Raw genomic sequence first — 16109 nt, 5'->3', positions numbered from 1 at the left:
GGGAAGAAATTTTTCCCAATATCAAGTCTAAACCTCTCCTCGTGCAACTTGAGGCCACTAACAGTCAGTCAGCGGGGCACACAGTGGTAGCAGCAGCTAATTCCTGTGGCTGAGCACCAGATCAGCTAGTTCCTGTGACTGAGTGCTAGACCAGAGCAGCCAGCAGGCTTCCTGGAGGCAAGGAAACCCGAGGAAGAGGCATTTCTGGCATTCGTAGAATCATAGAGTCATTTCACTTGGAAGAAACCCTCAGGATCATTGAGTCCAGCCATAACCTGACCTAACCTAACTCTAACACTAAACCATGTCCCTGAGAAACTCGCCTAAATGCCTTTTAAACACCTCCAGGGATGGTGACTCCACCACTGCCCTGGGCAGCCTGTTCCAATGCCTGACAATCATTTCCATGAAGAATTTTTTTTCTTAATATCCAATCTAAACCTCCCCTGGCACCACCTGAGGCCATTTCCTCTTGTCCTATCACTTGCTACTTGGGAGAGGAGACCAACACCCTCCATGCTACAACCTCCTTTCAGGTAGTTGTAGACAGCAATAAGGTCTCCTGTCAGCCTTCTTTTCTCCAGGCTAAGCAACCCAGTTCCCTCAACCACTCCTCATGAGACTTGTGTTCCAGGCCCCTCACCAGCTTCATCACCTCCTCTGTGCTCTCTCTAGTGCCTCAATGTCCTTCTTATGATGAGGGGCCCAAAACTGAACACAGTATTCAGGGTGGGGCCTCGCCAGTGCCAAGAATCGGCATATCTCATGAGAGGCTGATGCAGAGGGGGCATTGCCAGGAGATATAAACTGTCCCTGGGGAGCACAGGAGACCACGCAGCACAGTGAACAGGGCCAGCAAACAGAGGTGAGGCAGTTAGCATGGCAGTTTGTGCAGAAGGGCAAGCAGGAAGGGTGAGGAAGCTCTGCCAGCTCAGGAGATTAGTTCAGTTAGTGGTTATCTCCCCCACAGAAGGAGCCTAACTATGGCAGCCACCTGGAGGAACGGTAAGTCCCCTGTATTTGCCAGGAAGAAGGCAGCAACTCAAGACAGCACTGACATGGAAGCATACAACTGTCCAGACCTCAGGCTGCAGGGAATGACAGAGTCTCTCGCTGTCATGGAAGGGTAGGAGAGAGAACAGCTGTGTGAGGTGTGATCAAGTGGATGACCTGCTCAGCCTGGTGGTAGAGTTAAAAGAGGAGGTAGAAAGGCTGAGAAGAATCAGGGAGGAGAAGAAGGAAATAGACTGGTGGGATCAAGCTCTGGCCTCCCTGAGACATGAAAGGCCACCACCAAATAACCAAGACCAAGAGAGTCCATTACCCTCCCCCTGCCTGACTGAAGGCAGTAGGTCAAGGGAAAGGGGTGAATGGAAACAATTCCATACCCAAGGTGGGAGGTGAAACAGCCCCTTGCCCACCCCACCCTCCCATGTGCCACTACACAAGAGATACGATGCTCTAGAAGTGGAAGGGCAGTCAATGGCCAATGAAAATGAAGAACCATCTACACCACAGGTGCTCACATGATCTGAAAGGCCTACCTTCATAAGAAGGGTTAGTTTTAGGTGACTCCTTTATGGGGGGTACAGAGGGTCCAACATGCCGGAAGGACCCTCCTCTTAGGGAGGTCTGCTGCCTTCCTGGGGCCCAGGTTAAGAACATCACCAGGAAACTCCCTAGCCTGACATGGCCCTCAGACTACTCATTGCTCGTCTTTTATGTGGGTAGTGATGAGGCTGTGACCCATAGTCTAAGGGAAATTAAAAGGTACTTCAGGGCCTTGGAGTGGTTGGTGAGGGAATCAGGTGCACAGGTTATTTTCTCCTCTCTTCTTCCAGTTATGGGCAGTGACAGCACAAGAAACAGATGGGTGTTACTCTATTAACACATGGCTTCGTGGCTGGTGTCAAAGCCACATTTTTGGCCTTTTTGATAATGGGTTTGCTGGCATCAGATGGAGTTCACCTTTCACATAAGGTGAAGAGGGTCTTTGCACACAAGCTATCATGGCTTATTGACAGGGCTTTAAACTGGACATGATGGAGGAGGGGGATGTAATCAGGCTCACCTGCAATATGCTGTGTGATGTGACAGCAAGCATAAAGAGACAAGGTGAAGCAGGCTCTAAACTGATGAGCTTGGGGAGCAGGGTCCAAAGTGGTGATGCTCACACAATCAAATCCAACTGGAGAACAAGCCAGACCAACCAAAGCAGCAACAAATATTCCTTAGCTGTCTCCCAAGGTAAGAACCAGAAGGTCAGCCTCCTCAAGGGTACACATGGCTGCAGCAGATCTTTCTGCACCCCTCATGAGAAACCGACATATTTGAGTGCTTCTCTGAAGTGACTGTACACCAGCCTCATGATCACGTGCCCTGGTTCTCACAGAAGATTTCAATCACCCTGACATCTGCTGGGTGGGCAGCACAGCTAAGCACGCATAATCAAGGAGGCTCCTACAGATAACTGATGACAACTTTTTGACACTGATGGTGGAGGAGCCAACGAGGAGAGGCATGCTGCTGGATCTGATCCTAAAAAAACAAGAAGAACTATTTGGATATGTCATGGTTGGGGGCAGCCTCATCTGCAGCAACCATGACATGGTGAAGTTCAGGATCTTACATGGAGGAAGCAAGACAATAAGTAGGACTAAAACCATGGACTTCAGAGGGTGAACTTTGGCCTCTTCAAGGTCCTGCTTGGAAGAATTCCATGGGATAGGGCTCTAGAAGCTAGGGGAGTCCAAGAGAGCCGGCTAATATTCAAACATCACTTCCTCCAAGCTCAAGCCTGATGCATCCCTATGAGGATGAAATCAAGTAAAGGGAGTAAGAGCTCAGCATGGATGAATAAGGAACTCCAGTCAAAACTCAGATGGAAGAAGGATGTTTATGTGATGTGGAAAAACAGACAGGCCACCTGGGAAGAATATAAGGAGGCTGTTAGAGTATGCAGGGGTACAGTGAGGAAGGCCAGGCTCCACTTGGAAGCAGATCTGGCCAGGGATGCCAAGGACAAGAAGGGCTTCTTCAAGCACATCAGCAGCAAAAGAAAGCTTAGGAAAAAATGTAGGTCTCCAGCTGAATGAGGTGGGTGCCCTGAAGGTGGAAGATAGAAAGAAGGTAGAGTTACTGAATGCTTTCTTAACTTCTATCTTTACTGCTAAGACCAGCCTCCAGGTATCCCAGATGCTAGAGATAGGAGAGAAAGTCTGGCAAATGGAAGACTCTCCCTTGGCTGAAGAAGATCAGGTTAGAGATGGTTTAGACAAGCTGAACAGCCACAAATCCATGGGCCCCAGTCAGATGTGCTCATGAGTTCTGAAAGAGTTGGCAGATGTTATTGCTAAGCCACTCTCCATCATCTTTGGAAGGTCTTGGAGAACAGGAGAGGTGCCTGAGCACTGGAAGAAAACCAGAGTCACTCCAGTCTTCAAAAAGATCAAGAAGGATGACCCAGAAAACTGCAAGCCAGTCAACCTCACCTCCATCCCTGGAAAGGTGATAGGACAGCTCATTCTGGACATCTTCTCCAAACATGTGGCGAAAAGAAAGTCATCAGGAGTAGTCAGCATGGGTTCACCAAAGGAAAATTATGTTTGAACAACCTGATAGCCTTCTATGACTGGCTGGGTAGATGAGGGAAGAGCAGTGGACATTGTCTACCTTGACTTCAGCAAGGCTTTGACATTGTTTCTCAGAACCTCCTCATAGGCAAGTTCAGGAAGTGCAGGCTGGATGAATGCAGTGAGATGGATCATGAACTGACTGCATGGCAGAGCTCAGAGGGTTGTGATCAATGGTGCAGAGTCTGGTTGGAAGCCTGTAGTTGGTGGGATTCCCCAGGAGTCAGTCCAGACCTGTATATGTGATGTGGAAAAACAGACAGGCCACCTGGGAAGAATATAAGGAGGCTGTTAGAGTATGCAGGGGTACAGTGAGGAAGGCCAGGCTCCACTTGGAAGCAAATCTGGCCAGGGATGCCAAGGACAAGAAGGGCTTCTTCAAGCACATCAGCAGCAAAAGAAAGCTTAGGAAAAAATGTAGGTCTCCGCCTGAATGAGGTGGGTGCCCTGAAGGTGGAAGATAGAAAGAAGGTAGAGTTACTGAATGCTTTCTTAACATCTATCTTTACTGCTAAGACCAGGTTCATCAATGACCTGGATGAAGAGACTAAGTGCACTCTCAGCAAGTTTGCTGATGATACCAAACTGGAAGGAAGGGCTGACACAGCAGAAGGCTGTGCTGCCATTCAGTGAGACCTGGACAGTGGGCCTGTCAGCAGCACCTCATCATTCCTAGAGATCAGTATCACCTCTGCTAAAGGCCCCAAGTGGCAGCAAACGTTGACAAAAAAAAAAAAAAAAAAAAAAAAAGAAAAGACAAATACAGAAAATAAAACGAAACAAAACAAAACCAAAACCAACCAACCAACCAACCAAAAAAACAAAAACAAAAAGAAAAGAAGAAAACCAAATCAAACATTTCCTGCCAGGGCTGCCCTTCCCAGACCTGTTTCTCTCTGTCTTTGGGGACAGCAGGGTTTTCTCACTCTTTTGTCACCTAGTTTCAGCTCTATGTTTCCGTCTGCCAGTCATTCTGACATGTCTCTGTGCTGAAGCCAAACCTTTACAGAAATGGGGTCTTGGACACTTGGCACAAAGTTTCCCTGTGGCTAATCAGAGCTTGACCTGGTGTTACAGCTGAGGTGCCACAGCCCAAATGTGCACTGATGCCCACAGCCAAGGGCAGAGCCAGGGTGAGCTGGAGCCTGTTGCTTTGGACATCTATGGCATAGCTACCAAGGCATGATGGGACAAGTCACACATCTTGGAGTGGATGGATACAGTGTTTTCATTGGAGACAGGATGGAAAAATCAGGAGTTGGATTCCCTCAAAGTAAAGAAATTACTTGGATGTATGGAGCTCCTTAATAGGGTGAGTGACAAGCTGGGTTTGGCTTTGTGCGTGAGAGTCAGAGCAGGGGCCAGTAAAGGTAATATCATGGTGGGAAATGAGGAATCTGCAGTCAGGGTAGGGAAGAATCTGGATAAGTTTCTGGATATAGAAGCTTGGACCTCACTGAGGACTTAATGATCCTGTCATTTTCTGGAAAAAGGTATCAGTAAAAATTGTTTTAGTATGATGTTGTAAAAGTGCAACTTCATAAAGTTTGGTGTCAAGGTTCACTCTATTATTGTACAGCACAATCATGTGAACAGTTATTCAAAACTATCAAGGCAAATCAAAGTTATCAGGCCATAAATCAAAGTTATCAATATAAAAACAAAGTTATCAGATCACAAATCAAAGTTACCAAGCTACAAGTCAGAGTTACCATACTACAAGGTTATCTGTGATATCATTCACTTACCAAAGATCTGCTCTTGGTAAAAGATCTCTCTGCCTTGAGGAGCAACCTTGAGAGGTGTCCAAACTCAAGGGCAGTTCACCATCAGGCAGCCACTGTGCCTAGCAGGGAGAGCTCAGAGAAGGCTCACTTAGGCTGTCATATTTATAGAACAAAGCAGTTGGCTCATAGTCAAATTACATGTGATGGGAAAGGGGTGCATGAGACTCATTGTACCCACTATTATCTTTACTCCTTTATAAATGAATCTTGGGAAAGCCACCTGTTCTTCATGTGTTAATGGCATGATTGGTGTTCCAAGGTAACATGCATCGATGCTCCCTGTGTCAAATTGCTCCTGTGTGGGTCTTCAGAGAACAGTTTGAAAGCAGAGGCAATCTTGGCTCATTTATGGCTCAGGTCTTTCCCTCCTTTGGAGCCTGTACCAAACTAGAACTAGTTTGGTTAAGGGGTCGAGTACATCCATCACAATGGGGCAACAAGCGTAACACAAGCCTGCATGTAGTAAGCAAGGAAGAGCTGGTCAGGGATGTGAGGGTCAGTGTGAGACTTGGCTGTCATGACTGAAACAGTGGGGTCCAGCTCCCAGGGAGAGTGAGGAATGAAAACAGTAGGCTGCAAATGCCAGACATTAGAGGAGCAGACTTTGTCCTGTTCTGGGGAATTTTAATTCATGGTTGGCAGCATTGAAAGACAGCAGATCTCAGCACAGTTTGTATGCAGGGACAGCATCCTTCAAGAAATGGTCTATATCAAAACTCAGTTGAAACTTCTAAGTAAATTCAAGGGCACCACAATGAGCTATTACTACTTCAGGGACAGTTACAAGAAGAAGCAAAGATAATATGAGATCACTCCTCGATTTAGTAATAATAAATATACATGGATTTGAGACATGTTGACTCCATTGTCACCAGCAAGGTCTCCCAGGCCTTTGTTCCTCGATGCAGGACTCTAGAGGAAAAAACCTAAGAGTGGATATGAATTAGACCAGGGACTACTTGAGCAAACACAAGTGTTACAGGTCAAAAGGGACTGGATGCTTAAATCTCTGTTTACACAGAGGGAGAGAAAATGTCATCAGTTTGCTGGTCAATGCCCATGGTCTATGAAAAAAGACAAAAATTTATAAAGTTCTGAAATTAAGACTTCTTACATACTAAATATACCCATGTCTTTTCTACATGTTTTAACTTCTGCCAAACGTCTTCCTTCAGAGGTTCATGCAACTGCCCACAGAGAGGTGGCTACTGCCTTGAAGATTCCCAGGTGCGGCTGAAGCCCCAACATGGGAGTGAGAAATGGGACCCAGGGCTGACAGGAGCCTTTTTGGAGCAGGAGCTGGTGGACAGGTAGATTTGGCCAAAGCATCTCAGCTGAGACAACTGATTTCTCTCCCTTGACTAGAAAGGGAAGCCTGGACAGTTGCATCCAAGCTGTCCAGCATTGTAGGAGAATGAGAAATGAGTGGGTCTAGGTGCTGCAGGGTGTACTTGAAGATGCTTCTGTAACCCAGGTGTGTTGGTGTTAGTGAAGATTTGGCTACTCAAAAGAGTCTATTGAATTCACATTGTCTCTTTGCTTTCCTCTGTGGATTGAGGGAGTTTGCGACTTCAGCGTGTGCTTTTGGGATATTTAGAATCTGTGTTTGACTTGAAAATGTGTTTCCAATTGGTCTAAGGCCATCCAATATCAAAAGTGGACTCCAGAGGACCTAATGTGGACTTAGTATATAGAAGTGTACTTTTTTTATTGAACCATGTCTTCCTTTGGGTTTTCTGTTTTATTTTGGTTTTGATTTTTTTTTTTTTTTCGTGCGTGTGTATTTTGTTTGTTTGTTTTTTAAATTAAGAAATATCCTTTTCTGTCTGTGTGCAACATGTTCTCCAAGTAAAACGAGTGGAAACTGGTGCCCAGTCCCTGAAACATGCAGCTACAGACTTCAGTGGCAAAAGCTCAGTTTTGAGTAAGGCTGCTCTAAGTCCCAGGTGGTTCATGAGAGAAATGTGGGTCGATGGCTGGGAAAAAACTGGCCATAGAGTGTCTGACATGAAGGGTCTTGACTTCCTTACATATTCATTCTCCATTTGGAGACATTCAATTTCAATATCATTTAGAGATTACTGATATCATTGAACGTGCAAGCAGACAAAGGAAGAAAAGAGAAAGAAAAATAAATCCTTCCTTATTGTCTTATATTATTTAAATATTTTCTGTTCTGAAATCTCTCTAATTAACCAGGTAAGAACTGAGGAATTAAGAAAATTATGCCCGGAGACTTGTTTTGTGCAGCATTTTGCATGTTCTTGAGCCCTCTGGTGCCAAGTTGCTGAACTGCAGATCCTGGAAGTGGATTTAGCTGGCCTCTAAAAGTCAGCAGCAAAGCTCCAAGGTTCTGAGGGTGTTAGTGGGCCCCACTAAGGGCCATCATGGAAGAGAACATGGAGGGAATGAGCAGACAGTTGCTGTCCCTTTGGGCTGGTAAAGTCAGAGACACTGGTTGCAGGTTGAAAATCAAAAGTGGAGGTTGCTGTGAAAACCTTTGATGTGTTTCATCAAGCAGGATGTCAAGCCCTGACCCCCATACTCTAGAAATGGGGATCTCTTCCCTCATGGGATGCTCAGGGCTCCTCCTGGAAGCACTGAGATGTGGAGTGTGCAATGCTGAGGGCAGGACAGTGACAGGATTCCTCCCAGGCTCTCTGGAGGGTGCGGGGGGTTGTAACAAAGCACTGGAGCTGCAAGGAACTGGTGTCTTCTCAGGGGCCTCAGTGGGAGTCACAGCAGCCATAGTCAAAAGGACAAGGAATTCTGTTCTGTTGTGGAATCCCAGCCCCCACAAAGTGACCATCCCCACCCCAGGCTGTCCTACACTGTCCTATGCCTGTGCCTCCGTCTTGGCAGATTTTAACCAACACCCCCGCTCCCTCACCTCGCTCTGACCCCATCATGTCCCCAGTTTATCGATGACTGTGTCCTCACTGACATTCAGTGCAAACACAAAGCGGTCATTTTCTGATGTTTTGCCAATGGCTGTGAGTTCCCAATAAGCTTTGCAACTTCTTCCAAAGCCCTGCAAATGCTCCTTAAACACCTAAGATGTCCCAGCCCCCTGACTCATTTGAATCCTCTATTTCTGTCCATATCCCAGCACATTTTCCTTCTTCTGCAGCCTCAAAATCGAAACTCAACCTAATTCACTTAAGCATGACACACTCCCATCCCCCTCTATTTTACAGCTTCTTCCTGTCTGTAATACACACTCATGACTCCCTCCCTGCATGCCATGTGTCTCATAAACCCTTCCCCTTCCCCTGAAGTGATGAGATATCACTCCAGGAAGTTAGTGCTTCCTCCATGCTCATGCATGTTTCCTGAGGCCCACCCAAGTCTGGAGACAGAAAAAAAGAGCAAAGTTACCTCATCTGGATGACTGAGCACAGCCACCCCGGCAATGGACATTCCCCATCTGCCAGGCTGAGGCCTGCACACAAGATGAAAATGTCTCTATCTGATTTGCACAGGAAGGATCTTCCTTTCTGCCATCTTCCCAGGACAATCCCCTTCTTCAACCTCTATCTGCAGAGATCAATGATTTTTCTTTTCTGGCCTCAGAAGATTGCCAAAGATTGGCAAAAGTCATCATCCATCCCCTTGTTTCTCCCTGAGATCCCCTGACCCTCTGTCCATCCTAAAGATGGGAAATCACTGCTGCTCAGGGTCACACACTCTTCGGAAGTGGGTTTGAAATTCCTGGTTTTTCCCAGTAATTACTATAAACTTTATTATCTTCCTCCAGCACTCATGGTGAGCTTTCCTGGCCACAACAGGGCCTTTTTGACCACCTCTTAGGAAACAATTGTCTTTTTATGATTGTCTATGCTGAAATAGCCACATAAATGAACTAAATTGTACACAGCTGCAGCAGGGTTTCTTGTAGGAGGAGACACGAATGACATGGCCCTGGGGCTCCGGGGACACGTGGCCATACCCCCCAACAGATTGGTGCCACTGACAGTGGGGAATTGTGGGCATGGAGAGGCAGCAGGAGAAGGGCAAGAAAGCAGCACTGAGAGACGGTTTCAGGAAAACAAGAATTTCTTTTTTCTTGAACAAATTATTGATGGAACCTTGCTACTGCTTCCATTGAAGCAGCCTCTTGCAGGGCTGAGGAGAGTCCTGTGGGCTTGGTACCCTTTCTTTAGGGGGCACCGGGGGCACCTTGCGTGAGTGGTCTGTGGCACAGCTGGAAGTGGAGGGGTTGTGGCTGCAGCAGTCCAGGGAGAGTCCAGGTCTTAAGAAACCCTGGAATACTGTTATCAGAAAACTCTAAAGTTTTACAAGAAGAAGGGGCCAGTTCTGTATCGGGGCAGAAGAATATCCAGTCCATCAGGACAGACCAAGACCTGATGTGCTGAGGAGAGACCCTGAGGAGAAGGCCCTGGGCCCTACAGGGACAACACACAAGCCCGTGGTGCTTGCTCACCATGAACAAGGCAGCTACACATGGGGCTGCATTTCAAGGAGTGTGGGGACCCAGACACCTGGAGTTCTTATCCCATTCGATTCAGCAGTGGTGTGGCCCCACACACGTGGGTGTGTACCAGTGTACAGCTTCCCAATTTGGAGAAGTAGTGAGGAACTAGAGAGTGTAGGGTTCCTCCAAGGCAGGGTTCAGGACATGGTGCACATAGTGTAGGATGCTGAGGGACCCAGGCTGCTTTGGCCAAGCAGCACTGGGGAGGCTGCAGCGGTATAGGAGTAGCCTGAGAGTGCCTGGAAGGTGGTTTCAGAGATGGTGGAGGTTTTCTGCATAGTGGGAAACAGCATGAAAAAGAAATAATGGCACAAAGTGCAGCTGGGGAGGTGTCCTGGTTTTGTTAAAAAATAAGTTTCTCTTTTAGTGAATTTGCCTGTCAGCTAAAGCTTCATATTAGCTGCATTTTCCTGGAGAACCAGGCACATGTTTTGGTACACATAGCAATGGAATGTGAAGTTATTGATAATGAATGGATGCACCTCTCATGAGAGGGGCAACAAGAAACAGGTGACCAAGAAACTGACCAACAGAGTATAACATCCCATTCACATGAATACTTCATATAAAAGCGGGAGATCGCGAGGATCTCGTCCCTTTTCCTTATGGCGACATTAGGAGAGGACCTTGCTAGTCGTCCCTGCGAACTGAGGCCAGTGACAGACTGAATCCAGCTCCGGTTGGCTGCAGAGTCCAATCCAGGACTTTGGGTACCAGCTCTGCAGTTGCTGGGACTTTCAAGATTGGTTTTGTATATTTTGTATTATTTTCTCTATTTTTATTAGTAGCATTAGTAAAACATTTTTAATTTTTCCAACTCACTTCTCTCTGTCCTTCTTTCCCTCCCAATTGCCTATCCTGAGTGGGAAGGGGGAAAGGGAGGGGCTGAAGGGGGAAGTTGGGGGGGAAAGGGGGTTAACAATACATCTGCCACGGTTTTATTGTCACCCCGCAATCAAAACCCTCGACAAGAGGTCAAGGCTGGACATGAGGAGAAAGGAATGTGACTTAAAGGGAAGTCCTGCAGTGGAGAGGTCATCCAGAGGGAATCTGCATCAGCCCAAGGCTTTGTGCTTCAAGGAACATCTGGGGAGAACAGAGATATATCAGCAAAGAAAGGAATATGCTCAGGCAAGAGCAAGGTGGGGGAGCAGGGCAGATACCTCCAATCAGCAGAGAAAGAGATGCAGGTGATGCCACATCATAGGACAGGCTATTGTGGAGATAATCAAGGGATGCATAGAGACTGAAAGTCCTCAAAAGACATGGGCTCCTGCTCCCCTTAGCTATGGCTGTTGTCTCCACCATAGATGCCTGTAAGGAGACACTTTGTCCTTACAGCACAGGTGCCCAAATGCTTCATTGTCCACACGTGGGAACCTGGAAGGTGTCGTTCCATATTTGTGCCATTGGCCTTGCACAGCCCCACATCACACTGTCCCAGGAAGGGCCCTGGGCAACATGTGAGGGACAGGATCCCCTTTCCCAGGGGCTGGGGGTCAGGACTTGGCCCTTTTGTTAATGCAGTCAGGGCTTTGCTCTTTGATTAATGAAACATATCCAGGTTACTCAGCATCAGAGCCACCTTTCCCTTGCTTTTCCTGACCTGTCATGACTGCCTCCAGTTTTCTACCTCACATCACACTGTCCCAGAAAAGGCCCTGGGCAATGTGTGAGGGACAGGATCTCCCTTCCCATGGGGTGGGGATCAGGGGTTGTACCTTTGGTTAATGAGCTCAGGGCTTTGACCTCATCAGTGGTGAGCGATGAACACAGCAGCGACTACAGAGCAACAGTGGGAGATTTAAATGCAGAGAACCAATGAGCACAGCAGAGGCTACAGTAAGAGCTGAGGCTGGGCACAGATTGGGGAGGTGAGGGGGAGATCCTGGACCTGCGGTCCTGCTGAGAGAATTGCCGTGAAAGCAGCTGATCTTGAGAGAGGGGTGACCCACTTGGAAGTGGCATTGCGAGGAGCAACCAGGGTAAGTTCAAACACCCTCCTAGGAAGAACAGGAAACCAGGTGCAGCAAACAGGGTTGAAGCAGTTAATGCAGCAGTTTGTGCAGGAAGTTTAAGCAAGCAGGGAAGCTCAAGTGATTCATCTCACTTGGTTGTTGTCATCCTGGCAGAAGGAGCCAGCTATGGCATCCACTTGGGGCAAAGGTAAATTCTCTGCACTCAACAGGAGGGAGGTGACAACTCAGACAGAGCTGCCACGGGAACATGCAGCCACCCAGACCTCACGCTGCAGAGAATGCCAGAGCCTTTCACTGGTATGGGGTGACAGTAAAGAAAACAGCTCTGTGAGGTGTGAGCAGGTGGATGACCTGGGGAGGAAGCTGCTTCCCGTAGTCTGAGGGGAATGAAGAACGATTTCAAGGTCTTGGGAAGGACGGTGAAAGACTCAGGGGCTCAAGTGATCTTCTCTTCACTCCTTCCATCTTCAAGGGACGATGTGGGATGGAATAGGAAAATTCAGTCTCTAAATGGTTGGCTCCAAGACTGGTGCTACAGGCAGGGCTTTGGATTTTTTGATAATGGTTGGTTTTATAAGACACCAGTCCGGACGGTGTCATGCGGGAAAGGTTTATCTCGCAGGGGCAAAAGGATGCTGGGGCAGGAATTAGCTGGGCTCATTTGGAGAGCTTTAAACTAGGCTTGAAGGGGAATGGGGTTGTAGCTGGGCTTGTCCCAGTGGGGCAGCATTCTAAAACTGATGAGGACCGGGTGGCCTCCTGTGCCCCTAGTGAGAAATTGGTGTGCTCTGCTCGCTCCCTGAAATGCCTGTACACCAATGCGCGCAGCATGGGGAATAAGCAGGAGGAGTTAGAATCCCGTGTTCGGTCAGGAGATTATGATCTGGTGGCAATTACAGAAACATGGAGCGACAGTTCACATGACTGGAATGTGGTCATGGATGGCTATGCCCTTTTCAGGAAAGACAGGCCAACCAGGCGAGGTGGTGGAGTTGCTCTCTATGTGAGAGAGCAACTACAATGTACTAAATTCTGCCCAGGAATGGATGACGAGCAAGTTGAGAGTGTATGGGTCAGGATCAAGGGGCAGGCTGGCAGGGGTGACACTGTTGTGGGCGTCTCTTACAGGCCACCAGATCAGGCTGAGGAAGTTGATGAGGCCTTATATGGGCAGCTGAGAGTGGCCTCACAATCACAGGCCCTGGTTGTTGTGGGTGATTTTAACTTCCCTGATGTTTGCTGGAAGGACCATTCAGCCAGCCAGCCACAGTCCAGGAGGTTCCTCCAGTGCATTGGTGAGAACTTCCTCATGCAGATGGTGGAGGAGCCGACTAGAAGAGGTGCACTGCTGGATCTCAACCTCACTAACAAGGAGGGTCTGGTCGAAGCAGTAGAGGTTGAGGGCTGCCTGGGTTGCAGTGACCACGAGATGGTGGAGTTCAGCATCCTGTGTGGCAGGAACAGAATAGCAAGAAGAATTGCAACCCTGGACTTTAGCAGGGCTAACTTTGGCCTTTTCAAGCAATTGCTGGGGGAAATCCCATGGGCAAGATTGCTTGAAGTAAAAGGGGCCCAAGATAGCTGGATTGCATTCAGAGATTGCTTCTTCCACGCCCAGGATCAGAGCATCCCCACATGTAGAAAGTCAAGGAAGGGAGCCAGGAGGCCTGCGTGGTTGAATAGGGATCTGTTGGGTATGCTCAAGCAGAAAAGGAGAGTTTACAGGTCATGGAAGCAGGGGCTGGCCACTTGGGAAGAATATAAGGCTGCTGTTAGAGGATGTAGGAAGGCAGCTAGGATAGCCAAGGCCTCCTTAGAATGACACCTGGCAAGAGGGGTCAAGGACAGCAAAAAGAACTTTTTCAAATACATAGTAGATAAAACTAATGCCAGAGACAATGTAGGCCCATTGATGAACGGGGTGGGTGCCCTGGTGGCAGAAGATACAGAGAAGGCAGAATTACTGAATGCCTTCTTTGTCTCTGTCTACTCTGCCGGAGGCTGTCATGGGGAGCCCTGTACCCCTGAGACCCCGGATGAAGCCAGGTCAATGGAGGAGTTTGCTTTAGTCGATGAGGACTGGGTTAGGGAGCAATTAAATAGTCTGGACATCCATAAATCTGTGGGTCCAGATGGGATGCATCCACAGGTGCTGAAGGAGCTGGCTGAAGTCATTGCTGGACTGCTCTCCAACATCTTTGCCAAGTCTTGGGAAACGGGAGAGGTGCCCGAGAACTGGATGAAAGCAAATGTCACTCCAGTCTTCAAAAAGGGCAAGAAGGAGGACCCGGGTAATTATAGACCGGTCAGCCTCACCTCTGTCCCTGGGAAAGTAATGGAACAGCTTCTCCTTGGTGCCATCTCAAGGCATATCAAGGATAAGAGGGTTATTAGGGGCAGTCAGCATGGCTTTACCAAGGGTAAGTCATGCTTGACCAACCTCATAGCCTTTTATGAGAATGTAACAAAGTGGATGGACGATGGCAGAGCGGTGGATGTGGTCTACCTTGACTTCAGTAAAGCCTTTGACACAGTCTCCCACAGCATCCTCACAGCTAAGTTGAGGAGGTGTGGTGTAGACAATAGAGTAGTGAGGTGGGTTGCAAACTGGCTTAAGGAGAGAAGCCAGAGAGTGGTAGTCAATGGTGCAGAGTCTAGTTGGAGGCCAGTATCTAGTGGAGTGCCTCAGGGGTCAGTACTGGGGACAATATTATTCAATATATTCATTAACGATTTGGACGAGGGAATTGAGTGCACTAGCAGCAAGTTTGCTGATGACACCAAGCTGGGAGGAGTGGCTGACACGCCAGAAGGCTGTGCTGCCATCCAGGGGGATACGGACAGGCTGGAGAGTTGGGCGGGGAATAACCTGATGAAATTTAACAAGGGCAAGTGTAGAGTCCTGCATCTGGGCAGGAACAACCCCAGGTTCCAGTATAGGTTGGGAAATTACATATTAGAGAGCAGTGTAGGGGAAAGGGACCTGAGGGTCCTGGTGGAGCCAGCACTGTGCCCTTGTGGCCAGGAAGGCCAATGGTATCCTGGGGTGTATTACAAGGGGGGTGGTTAGTAGATCGAGAGAGGTCCTCCTTCCCCTCTACTCCGCCCTGGTGAGACCACATCTGGAATATTGTGTCCAGTCCTGGGCCCCTCAGTTCAAGAAGGACAGGGAACTGCTGGAGAGGGTCCAGCGTAGGGCAATGAAGATGATGAAGGGAGTGGAGCACCTCCCTTAAGAGGAAAGGCTGAGGGGGCTGGGTCTCTTTAGTTTGGAGAAGGGGAGACTAAGGGGGGACCTTATTAATGTTTATAAATATATAAAGGGTGAGTGCCATGAGGATGGAGCCAGGCTCTTCTCGGTGGCAAACAATGATAGGACAAGGGGTAATGGGATCAAGCTGGAGCACAAGAGGTTCCACTTAAATTTGAGAAAAAACTTCTTCTCAGTGAGGGTGACAGAGCACTGGAACAGCCTGCCCAGGGAGGTTGTGGAGTCTCCTTCTCTGCAGACATTCAAAACCTGCCTGGACATGTTCCTGTGTGACCTCACTTAGGCGTTCCTGCTCCAGCAGGGGGATTGGACTAGATGATCTTTTGAGGTCCCTTCCAATCCCAAACATACTGTGATACTGTGACCTGCTCAGCCTGGTAGGAAATAGACTGGTGGGATCAAGCTCTGGCCTCCTGAGGGGAGGTAAGACCGCTAACAAGAAAGGATGATTAAGGGACTCCTGTCTCCTCCCCTTGCCTGACTGAAGAAGGCGAGTCAAGGGAAAGGGATGAGTGGAAGCAAGTCCACACTCATGGTGGAAAAAGAAACATCCCTCTACTCACCCCACCTTCCCAGGTGCCTCTGTCCAACATGTACAATGCTAAGGATGTGCTACGCAGCAGCCTCAGGAACGAGGGGAAATGGCGGAAGTTCCTGCCCAGCGCAGAAGGAGGAGGGTTCGTACTGTGAACTAACCCACCCTCCCAGGTTCCCTTTCACAAAAAGTATGAGGCCGTGCAAGTGGAACTAAAAAACAATATCAAGGGAGGCGGTTCTGCTGAGCTGGAGGTGCTGCAGAAGATAAGACACCCTGCACCCTCCATCAAAACAGCTCCCACCAGAAAAAAAAGGTGGGCTGTGGTTGTAGGAGTCTCCCTTCTAAAGGCAACAGAAGGCCCTAGATGCAGCCCTGACCCATTTCTTAGGAAAGTCTGCTGCCTCCCT

The sequence above is a fragment of the Columba livia genome, chromosome 22 (genome assembly GCF_036013475.1).
Source record: "Columba livia isolate bColLiv1 breed racing homer chromosome 22, bColLiv1.pat.W.v2, whole genome shotgun sequence".
NCBI classification, from domain to species: Eukaryota; Metazoa; Chordata; class Aves; order Columbiformes; family Columbidae; genus Columba; species Columba livia.
This window is presented reverse-complemented; position numbering follows the sequence as displayed.